This window comes from Astyanax mexicanus, chromosome 9 (genome assembly GCF_023375975.1).
Source record: "Astyanax mexicanus isolate ESR-SI-001 chromosome 9, AstMex3_surface, whole genome shotgun sequence".
In the NCBI taxonomy this organism is placed as follows: Eukaryota; Metazoa; Chordata; class Actinopteri; order Characiformes; family Acestrorhamphidae; genus Astyanax; species Astyanax mexicanus.
This window is the reverse complement of record NC_064416.1, coordinates 7,902,235-7,914,934: the sequence shown is the minus strand read 5'-3', so window position 1 is coordinate 7,914,934 and position 12,700 is coordinate 7,902,235. Positions and strand designations below refer to the sequence as shown.

Sequence of the window (12,700 nt, the reverse complement as noted above, 5' to 3'; positions counted from 1 at the left end):
GTTCCTTATATTTATTACAACATTTCATATTCAAACTACAATTTTTATTGTAACAGAAATTTCCCTAAATTAATCGATTTTGAATCGAATCGGGACCTTGTAATTCGGAATTGAATTGAACTGGAAAATCAGTGATGATACCCACCCCTAGTTTTCTCAGTTTAAACTTCCGCTACCTACACTACATTTGGGCTCCCGTAGTTCAGAGTGACCCTCCTCCTGCACGCTTTCACCAAACACAAACAACACCTGGGGGAAAGGCGGGGCTTGTGTGAATTAGTTTGGTTTTGTGGCGACGGGCGCAGACCAAACTAGTCCTCCCTGTAACTTGTGTTTGAAAACCGTCGCTTCTAAATGAAGCAGCACAACGGATTTACTTAAAGTGCTGCTCCCAGCTAAATTAAAAAGGAAAAGTCAGGATTTAATAACATGTTGAAAGTTTTAGACAAGACGTATGTGCTACCATGTCGCAAATACACTTCTGAAGTTGCCTTACCACAACTGTATAACACACGACAAAATTACCAGAGAGCTGGAGGAGTGTGACAATAAAATCACACATTGTCGTTTTCTCAGCTTAATAACCCTAGAATCCCTTAAAACATGAGCATAAAGCATATATTTAAATAGCAAGAAATCCTACCGTTTTTAAAAACTGCAAATTGAAATGTTGATCTTTTGTCTAATACTCATATTTTAATGCAAAAATCAAATGTTTTTAGTCTACAGCAGATATAAAAGGATCGACCTCACTTGTCCAATACTTTTGGAGGGGACTAAAAATTGATTAAAAATGACTAAATACCTAATCTGAGCTTCTGTATACTGTTTGATGGAGGACACTGGAGGTACAATTATAGCACGCACACGCACACACACACACACCGGACATCCTGCTGCACACAAATGCTCTCTGTAAATGTCAGTGTGACAGAACAGATGCCAAATCCCTAGAGCTGCATTTCTGGGTATTTATACATTTTCATATTTTAAATTCTAAAGCTGTACTTAGAACTACATCTAGCCCCCTATTCAGGGCTGTGTATTGGCAAGAACTTATGATACAGGACTTGCTGTTCAGTGTATCGTGAGCAAGGTGGTATGTTGTGATTATTTAGATCAAATTTAAGAAAAACCCAATACCATTTTTATAAAATCTAAATTAAACAAAAGTTTACTTATTATGGAATCACAACAGTGGAATCTGATGACAGAGTACAACACCCCTATCTAGTGGGTGGGGTTTAAACACCACACAAATCAACTGCTGTCTGACACCAATCTTCAAATGTAAAATAATTAACATGTACAGTGGTATGGTGGTATGTAGGGCATATATATATTTTTGAACATTTAAACTACACTGATATAGTGAATTATCATGTGATCTGTTTGGTGTTCAGACGCTTTGGGTTGAGTGAGGAGTCGACTCACTGAGTGAATCTATTCACCAGTCAGTGATCAGTTATTCAAAGCATTATTTACAGGCTCAGACAATCGATTAAACTTCAGAACGCGAGTTTCTGACTGAAATAAAGACTCTAAAGTTAAAATGTGAAAGAAACAGGAGCGCCCATTATTGTTTAACAAAATATATATGATGTTGCAGTTTTTAGAAACGATAGGATTACGAATTACACACCGCTGAAGCAATATTTCCAGTTTTTCGCTACGAGCTCAGTACGTTTGTTTGGCTGCATTTGGAGTGTTTGGCTTGTTGCTTTGATAATAAAATATGTGTGCTTGTCTGTGGGAGGCGCCGGTAACCAGGGTAACACGGAAAAACATTTAAGAATTGAGTAGCGTTTTTGCATATTTCAGATAAAAAATATCTCTATGTAAAGATGAAAATCGATTACCATTTTAAAAATCGCATTAAAACTGTAATTCGAATTTATCTAAATAATCGGGAAAATCACCCAGCACTAGTGGTATGTAAAAGTTTAGGCACCCCTGATCATTTTCATGATTTTCCTTTATAAATCAATGTTTTTGGATAAGCAATTTCAGCTGATGAACACAGTGATATTTGAGAAGTGAAATGAAGTGTATAGGATTTACAGAAAGTGTGCAATAATTATTTAATCAAAGTTAGGCAGGTGGATAAATTTGGGCAAAAAATGATCAGGGGTGCCCAAACTTTTTTTATACAGCTGTATCCTCAGTGATCACAAATGATCTGGAGGCGGGACTTACAGACAGTTACTGTAAGAGTCCTTAGCCCAAATCCAGACTAGGGGGCTAGTTTCATTAGCCCACCAGCCACGAGTAACATCTTCATAAATTAACGTGTTACTGTGGCGTGCTCAGCTAACCCGTTCGGACGGTGGACGGTGGCGAATGGTGTCTCTAAGGGGCTTTGGTGATCACACTACAATAATAACTCAGTCATATGAGTCTCTGATCACATCCAAATATGATTTGAGTGATAGGATTATGGTGCATCCTCAAGACGCACTGTATCCAGTTCATACCTGTACTTAGTGCTGGACTGCTATGATCAGATCACTAAGGGTTCATGTTAATGCCAGGTGTAAACAGGGTGAGGGTCTCAGTCCACCTCCTAAATTTCCTTTGGGATAAATAAAGTATCTATCTATCTAGATTTTGGGTTTCTTTTCCAAATACAGTGGCGTTCAAAAATATTCATAGCCCTTTCATTGAACTTTTTCACATTTTGTCACTTTACAACCACATAAATAAATATTTTGTTTATAGAGATTTTAAGTAATAAACCAACACAAATCATTGTGAAGCGAAATGAAAATGATACATTGTTTTCGAAATGTTTATAAAATAAAAATCTGAAAAGTGCGATGTGCAAAAGTGTTCAGCCCCCTTTACTCCGAACCCACTAAATAAAATCCAGTGCAGTCAAATCAGCCTTCAGAAGTCACTGAATAAGTTAATATAAGAGTCCAGCTGTGTGTAATTTAGTCTCAGTATAAATACAGCTGTTCTGTGAAGGCCTCAGTGGTTTGTAAGAGAACACTAATGAACAGCATCATTAAGACTAAGGAACTCACCAGACATAGAATGAGCAAAAATTTCAAAAAGTCTCTAGATGCGCAAAGCTGGTAAAGACATATCCCCAAAGCACTTACAGTTTTACTTGCAGCGAATGGTGTCAATACTAAGTATTAACATAGGGGGGATGAAGACTTTTGCACGTTATACTTTCCAGATTTTTATTTGATAAAAATATTGAAAACCATCATTTTCATTCCACTTCACACTTAGGCAAAAACAAAGTATTGCATATCACTTAAAATCTCAATAAAATACATTTAAATACATTAAATAAAATACAGTTTCTGGTTGTAAGGTGACAAAATGTGGAAAAAAAGTTCAAGGGGTATGAATACTTTTGCAAGCCACTGTATAATCCTGATATTCAAAACACTTGAAGCAACCAGGTATTAAAGTATTCAGTGTTATTTACTTTACCTGGCAGGGGTTTTAATCAAGTCGTTATGAGCAGCCAGTAGCTTGAATAAATAAAAAGTGCTGTAACAATGTAAAGACTCTAAATGGGCTGCTAGGTTTAAAGTGTCTGCAGCTGTACAGCACATTAAGGAGGGTGTTAATGGTTTTAAAACGTCTCCAGGACATTACGCTCCACTGAGAGACAATCGCCAGAAAGAAGCCCTATATTTATAGCGGCTGGTGTTAGTACTGGGTGGCATAGTGTCTGTAGCAGCTCGCAGACACTCAATACACACAAAATGAATGACAAAGGTGAAATGTTCAGTAGGGCTGCACGATATATCGTTTAAGCACTGTCATCGCGATGTGTGCATGTACAATAGTCACATTGCAGGACATGCAATTTCACTTAAAGCAATTAAATCAAACACATCATGTTGCAATGTTTTGATTCTTGACACAAGAAGTAGATACACAGCGCTGTTTCTGTGTCTGTGTGAGTGACAGGCTGCTGCTGCCTGAGAAGCGGGAGAGTCCAGCACAGTTTTGCAGCGCAGATATTTTCAGTTACAGCTTAATTTATGCTTTTAATTCCAGAAAAAATGCTCCTATTTAAATGTTTTTCTGTTTTTCTCTGGTTTTAAAGAGTTCGGTGCTGACTCAGCTCTTGATCGGTCTGGACATGAGACATCATGCGGGTGTGGGCGGGGCTGGTGACATCATGGACCCTGCATTGTTTAATCTCGCAATATATATAGTTATAGAAGAAAGAACATTTGCAATGTAATTTTTTCCAATATCGTGCAGCCCTAATGTTCATAAACCAAACTGGTGTAGAAGCTTTAGTAATATCATATCTATGAAGAAACTAATAATTTAATTGTGAACATTGTGGTGCACCATTAGATAATAATGTAGACATTACTGCTGTGGAATTATTCGGTTCCTTGATTTCAAAAATCTCCTTTTGAGACCTCACATCTACTTTAAATAACAGTGTTGGACCCTCAGGGTCCTCAGCTGCTGTTGAAGATGAAGATGAAGAAGTTAGCAAAGCAACTCACTAAGCTAATGTTAGCAACATTTTTCAATACTATAAAATATTATATTTTATGTACTAACTGTACCAATAAAATCAGGATGTGTGGTCAAATATTAAGAAAATATGCCAATTTTAACCACTAACATGCAGATGCAGTAAAACGCCAGTAAATATTGAAAATGCATTTGATAGATGGACCCCAGAAGGACTACAAGACAGATGCAGAGTTGGCTACATTCTTCCTAAACAGGTAAACACTAAGCTTCAGCTTAAGTTAGCTAAACTAATAGGGATTTGCTTATCTAATTTGATTATAATGTAGACAAATCTACTTTAAAAAACAGTGTTAGCAAAGCAACTCACTAAGCTAATGTTAGCAACATTTCTCAATACTTATTATATGTTATGTACTAACTGTACCAAAAGGATCCAGATATGTGATCACATATTAAGGAAATATGCTAATTTAACCACTAACAACTCTTGACAGCAGTCATATACACCCTGGGTTGCCAGGTATGAAACACAATAGCAGGCAAACACAGCGTGCTGCAGCCTAAACATCTTTCTTGAAAGCTCTATGACGAGAGATGCAGTAAAACGCCAGTAAATATTGAAAATGCATTTCATAGATGGAGCCCAGAAGGACTACAAGACAGATGCAGAGTTTGCTATGTTACTCTTAACTAAAGTTAGCCAATCTTAGCTAGATCATTTAATACCAACCACTTGCATAATAGGGATTGGCAATTTAATTCGATTCAACATTCATATTCAGTGCTCTGTTCTGGTTGCCAAAGTAACGTCTTAAGCAGAAAAGCTTCTGATTGGCTGCTTTTCAGTCTTTTTACCCTGCGCCCCACTAAGCCCCGCCTCTGATTACTCATTATTGACCCACTGAGATGCATTTTTGTGTTGGTTTTGATAGTAGACCTACTGTTCATCTGCCCAACCAAACACCAGTGATTTCTGCAGGCCACAGTACAGGGTCAGTTCTGATTAAATGCTGCACTGCTGACCCCAGAGCAGACTCAGCTGCTACAGAGCTGGAGAATACAGAGTGCCACAAATTTCCTCCGAGTGTCAAAACGCCCTGAGTCATCACCACACAGCCTGCTGAAAAAATATCTCCCACAAAACCCTCTCCAAAACAAACCCGCTCCATTACCACCACACCTTCCATCATACGCAATGCTGATTCAGAGACCCACCAGAGCATTACACTACAGTTACTGTACTGGAGTTCTTTAAATGTTGTTCTAAGGGCTTTTGTGACCTCCTGACAAGATAACAAACACAGCAAACACAGCGTGCTGCAGCCTCAACATCTTTCTTGAAAGCTCTATGACGAGAGACGCAGTAAATACGCCAGTAAATATTGAAAATGCATTTGATAGATGGAGCCCAGAAGGACTACAAGACAGATGCAGAGTTTGCTACATTCCATTCACCTACAGGTAAACACTAAGCTTCAGCTAAAAGTTAGTTAATCTAATAGGGATTTGCTAATCTAATTAGATTATAATGTAGAAATTACTGGTGTGGAATTCACTGATTTCAGGGTTCACTGATTTCAAAAATCTCTTTTTGAGACCTCACATCTACTTTCAATAACAGTGTTAGCAACATTTTTAATAAATATTATATTTTCTGTACTAACCGTACCAAAAGGATCAGGGTATGTGATCACATATTGAGGAAATATGCTAACTTTAACCACTAACATCTCTTGACAGCCGTCATATTTACACAATCCGGGTTTCCAGTAGGGGTGGGCAATATTATATCGTATACAATATATCGTGACGCAGAAATATCGTGATATTAAAAATCCATATTGTGATAATAGGGCTGTTCTGTCTTAAAAGTAGTCTATTATTTACTGTGAAGCTTTAGGTGTATTTATTGTATAATTGTTTTAGTTTGCAGTTTATATGCATGCACTAAATATTCTGCAATATTATTTGTTGAATTATATTATTTTATCCTATATTATTTGATTTGCCACATTATGATTATGCTGTTATACTATAATACTATATTCCTGAAATTAATTAATTATTTTTCTGTTTTCCTATATCGCCAAGTATATCGTTATCGCAAAAATACCCTGAAATATTGTGATATTATTTTAGAGCCATTTCGCCCACCCCGAGTTTCAAGGTATGGCCACTCCTGGGAAGGTTCACCAGTGTTCCCTGTTTTCTCTATTTGTGAATTATTGCTCTCACTGTGGTTCACTGGAGTCCTAAAGCTTTAGATATGACTAAATATTTAACCTTTTTCAGACTGATAGATAATCAATGACTTTGTTTTTTCATCTGTTTTTTTTTATTTCTTCAAATCGGGGTATAGCAATGTGCTGCTTTTTGAGGTTTATCTGCTTCATGTTGTCAGAGAGGTTTTATTTAACTGATTTATTGATTCTACAGGTCTGGCAGTAATCAGTGGTTAGTCGTGAAATTTAACTCTTTAAATTTAGCTTTACAAAAAGTGTAATTAATCACAGTTAATTTATGGGGGGCTCTTTTAACAAAGAGCTAGATTGGTTTGGATAGATTTTTCCCTTAATAAATGAATGAATCTTCAAGTGACTTCATTATACTCAGTGTATATTTAAATATAATATGAATATAATATAAAGAACAGTCTTACACCAAGTTTGGTGGAGACCACCAACAAATCAGTATTAGTGTGGTCAGTGTAACAATATGTTAATGATGTCCTACAACTAGTAGTTCAACCTTTTCTGAAAGCTCACTCAGGTTTATTATTTCAACAGGACAATGCTGCCATCTCAAGATCTTGTCTTGAAGGCCAGTCACATCACCAGATCTATCCCTGCCTAAAAAATGTGTGGGATGCAACTGCCTTTCTATCAAGAATTTACCCCTAGTGCATAAAAAAATAGTCAAGCTGCATGGGATGGATTATAACAGGACTCCATTAGAACAGGACTCCATTAGGAACCTCTACAACTACATGCTGTATGTGTAGCTCAATAAACATGACCAAGAGTTTCCCATATCAGTTTAAATGTTTAATCATTTATTGTTTCTGGTTACTTTTACCTTCCTTCCAATCAGAGTTGCAATGCACCACTTGGCCAGCAATGCAATAAATATTTAATATTTCAGTCCCACGAATAAATCTCAGGATCTGTAGTAGAGTTTAAATGAAGTCAGTGGTCATGTGAGCCCTTTAATTAATCCCAGAATGTTGGTCAGGTGACTGTGAGAGGTGAAGAGGTTATTGATTCCTGAGAACAACTTCACAAAGAAAGGGTCCATTCAGTCCGACACCAGCGCAGCCGGCCCAGTGTGTGCCAAGGTTACTGCAGCCCGGGACAAACCGGCCTGACCACCAAAAACACCAGCTTTACACCACCTGCAGCCACACACTCGAACACTTATACTCCACTGCGCAGACAGCAGCTGGCAAATCAGCCCATTTCTGCAGCTTCTCTTCTTTCCTCCAGTGTAGTCAATCAACCAAGCCATGTTCAGAGTTAAAAAAAGTGGAATCTATTGTTGTGCACTGAAGATACAAGGCTAGCTTAGTGCTAACTCCTTGACAATAATTAGCATGACACTGTATCATTTAATATAGCAGAAAGTTTATATACTGTACATTCTAGTGCATCTCAAAAAATATAATATAATTGAAAATTTACTTTATTTCAATAATTCAAAATGTGAAACTAATATCTTATATAGATGTATTAAACACAGAGTGATCAATTTTAAGTCTTTATTTATTTAAGTGCCAAGTCCTGCTGAAAAATGAAAGAGGAAGAGTGGAGAGACACACAGTCCAAGCTGCTTGAGGTCTAGTGTGAAGTTTCCACCAATCAGTAATGTTTTGGAGAGACATGTCATCTGCTGGTGTTGACTAATAAAAATCAATCGGCTACCTTTCAGGACCTTTTCAGCAACCACTTGGAAACATCCCAAGCCATGTGGGATACCACACAATCTGAAAAACCATAGCAACTGCCACAGCAACCACATAGTAACACATTAGCAACAGCACAGCACCTACGTAGAAAGACTTTAGCAACCCAAAGACATCCAGGACATCAAAGTGACAACACGACATACCCAATTAATCAAAGCAATAACACCATTTCAACTGAATAATCACAACCTAGCAACCAAACACAACATGGTATACCATAGCAACCACACCATATCACACAGCACAATCAGGTCCACCGCTGTGACCAACAGCTTTGCTTTATGTTAAGTGCTGCTACTCAGCTTTATATCACTAGTGATGCCCCAACACCAGGAAGGTAAAGACTAGCACATGCCTCCTCCGATAAATGTGAAGTCAGACTCCGCCTCTTTTTGAACTGCTGCTGATTGCTGCATTGCCGAGTAGCATCACAGTGTGCTCGGAGGAAAGCGCAGTGACTCGGTTCTGATACATCAGCTCACAGATGCAGCCTTGTGCTGATAAATATCATCCTAGGACTGATGAGGGGAAAGAGCGCCATCTACTGTACCCACCCAGAGAGAACAAGGCCACTTGTGCTATCTCAGGGCTCTGGCAGCTGATGGCAAGCTGCATGACTGTGATTTGAACCAGTGATATCCCGATTATAGTGGGAGCCCTTTAGATCCCTCTGGGTTTTCTTCTAAAATGCTTTTTTTAATCATTTATTTATGGGGTTGGATAAGCTTATAAAATACTGCATACAAATTATTTATATTCAACTTTTTTTGCTGTGCTGAATTGAATCTAGTGAAACAGCATTAATTCTGCACTCCCTTTTTTCTGGGGTCGGCCAAGTTTCTAACGAGCTCAGAAGAGAATATTGTGATATATTTTATTGCTGTTATTGTACGATAAATGTTAACATATCGCCCAGCTCTATGTTTTACACCATAAATACCAATAAAGTCATTGTTGTCAATATCAGATAAGGGCATCAATCATCTGATTTGATATTTTGATATTGGTCTGGCCCTACTAAACTAACAGCAACCTTAAAAAGATTGTAAAAGGTGAAAATGATTTTATTTAAATTATTGTTATTAATATGTTGTAAACATGCAATACAATCTATCCATGTGTCTGTCTGTTTGTCTATCTATCTATCTATCTATCTATCTATCTATCTATCTATCTATCTATCTATCTATCTATCTATCTATCTATCTCTCTCTCTCTCTCTCTCTCTATCTATCTATCTATCACTCAAAACCCAGGGAAAACAGCAAAATAACAGTAATCGGCCCTTTAAACAGGCATTAAAATGTAAAAAAGTAAATAAGAGCGTTTTTCTGGGATTAAAAGCGTAAATTCAGCTATAACTGGAAATATCTTATTATATATCCACCCATCTTTCCATTTGCAGGCAATCTACAGACATGTTCTGTATTCTGCCATTATTACAACACATTAAATAATTTTGTAATTTCTTTCATTTTGACAACAATTAATTAATCTGTAATCAAAAACTAAATCCATTAAAACTAAAAACTAAATTCTGCAGCATTTCTGCCCATTCTGCGGCTTCACTGTAGGAGCGTGTGTGTGTGTGTATGTGTGTACATGAGTGTATGTGTGGAATGATAATGAAGGTGCAGCTTTGGAGCAGCCGCTATCAGTCATCACTGCAAATTAGCACGCAGTCCGCCCCCACCTACCAGCAATCAATCTGAAGGATCAATGCGCTCGCTGAAGGGGGCTAAGACCACCCTAAAGAAGCTTTACGTAGCTTCACGTCCTCACTGTAGACACAACATAGTGATGCTGTGGCAATTCCATCACACCCCCCCTTTCACACCTTATACAGTATCTTTCAAATCGTTTTCACCTTTCTGTCCTTTTTCCATGTGTTTAATACATTTTTTCCCATCATTTCCTCCAAAAATCCCACTTTTCATCAGTTTCCTTATTACTACATCAATCCCCTCGTCATCTGAACACGTCTCCCTGTTTCTCAGGAGCAGAAAGATGAACCTGCCATTTCACAGCCTCACAGGAAAGGCAGGATGATGAATATACCCGGTCTGTGGCAGCCAATCAGAAAGGGGCATTTCTACCCTGCTTTTTTTTCCTGCTTTTGCCTCCACACCATCTCATTTACAGAAACATGAAATGGGATTTTCTGAAGGGGGGATTCACGCCTTGCCTCTGAAGCACACACACACACACACACAGATCAGCTTCCAGATGTGGGAAGCCGGCAGCAGCTGGATCTGCCGCCGGTGATGCTCTGGTGATGCTCTAATCCATCACATATTGAATGTCTTATAGGCAAATGCATTAAAATGCTGGATGAAACACACAACACACACACACCCGCACACAAACACACAAAAAATACACATGCTGCAAACTGCTGTGCAGTGAATACAAAACCAGTATAAACTCAACATGTATGTGTCATATAATGTATAGGAAATTAACTATAAATAAATAAATAAACATAAATGAAATGAATGACATAAATATAGTATTGATAATTGCCATATAACCCAAACCCTTGTCTATCATGTAAAATCTGCAGGTGTCTGTGTTTTGAATCGAGTTTTCATTGGCCCAACCCATTTAGGTACCAATTTATCAATGCAAGTTGCAAGCCAGTATTAATATTATCATTATTATTATTACTATGATTATTAATATGACACGTCCACACATGTATATATTTAAAACATGGCATATATCTATAGGAATGATGGCAGAAATGTTATAGTAACGTTTAAATCATCATATATCAAAAAACACAGTTAAATAAAGCTGTTTACTTTGTTAAATACAGTTAAATAAATACACAATTCCCATTTTACACCCATGCCTATACTCTGCCCATTGTGTTGTTTACTAGCAACACTACACTGCTGAAAATAAACATGTGTATCTGCTATATAGCTCCGTTTAAGACCAAATTAAACAAAACATTCATTTATTTTAACCCCCAACATAAAATAAACGTATTTAAGTTGCTTAAAACAATTTCTGCCATCTATAAAACCCATTTAAGAGCCTTACCGAGCGGTTTTCAGATGGATGTCGAGCTCCACTCTGCTCCTCTCCAGCTTGTCCTTCACCACACGCTGCTCACACTGTTATATTTTCAGGCGCGATCCGTCCCGCCCCCTTTTTCTGATTGGTCAACGCAAATCGCTACATTTTTCATTTTATCAACAAACTAAATATAACATATAACGTTTCTAAAGCTAAAGAAGAATATAGAATTTCTATTTTTATTTCTAAACAGTTAATATAACTAAATTGTCAAAATAGTGAACAAACGCGAATCACACGAAAGCTATGATTGGCCAAAGCACACATCAATCATCTCAGCCACCGTGGCTACAGCCAATCAGTGGCGTGATTGGGAAGTGTAGTCCTTTTCTAATACGCTGCGCCTGTTTTTAACGGATACAACGCGTTAAAAAAAAACTACATCTCTGCGTGTCTCCACCCTAACACAGAAAACACAGACAAAAATGATTCTGTATGTATTTTAACATATGTAGGCTGTAATATATACCTCCCTAGCAATATTAATGTTTTGTATACACTATTAATACCATATATTTAAATACATATCCTAAATAATGACATCATATTATTCCTTTATTCTGATTTTGTTCTTATCTTTTATATTGGTGGGAAAAGGAGACAGAGAGAGTTTTTTAATAATGTACTCTGAATGCAGAGATATGCAGATAAGTGAAATATCTAATTGTGTGGCCTTATTTATTTTGTGCAGTTTTGATATTTAATTTTATAGTACTCATTTTTATACATGTAGTGGACATGTTTCCCATGTCCACTACATGTATACTACACGTTCCCATGCTCTTAAATTCACTTTGCATGCACATGTATGTTTAAATGGGTTTTTGTTTGGTTTGTATTTGTATCTATAAAAGTGGGTCGCAACTTAATGACCACGAGAACAAGTTGAGAACCCATAATTTTAGGGAGTTTTTAAAGATTGGGAAATGTTATAATTTATATAATTTTAATTTTATATTATTTTATTATATTATTATTTATATTATTATTTATATTATGTTTTACTATGTCAAAAGAACACAATTCTGCTATTAATGGAAATAATATGGTTTAGGGTTTAGTGGCTCTTTAAATAATGTTTTAAAAAACGAGGATAGGAAAGAGCAGTAGCCTGCCCCTAACATGAACCTGGCTATCACAAGAAAGATGCTATGATTGGTCGAACCACACGTCAATCATCGTCGCCGCTGC

General features: G+C 37.1%; 1 protein-coding gene across 1 annotated transcript in view; it reads right to left on the bottom strand.

The window, feature by feature from the left end:
• Positions 1–11,597, bottom strand: part of serpini1 (serpin peptidase inhibitor, clade I (neuroserpin), member 1) — a 41,028-nt gene extending 29,431 nt beyond the window's left edge. The window contains exon 1 of the mRNA XM_022664332.2: positions 11,474–11,597. The gene's annotated coding sequence lies outside the window, so the exon portion shown is untranslated. The remainder of the gene's footprint in view (positions 1–11,473) is intronic.
• Positions 11,598–12,700: the final 1,103 nt, after the last annotated feature.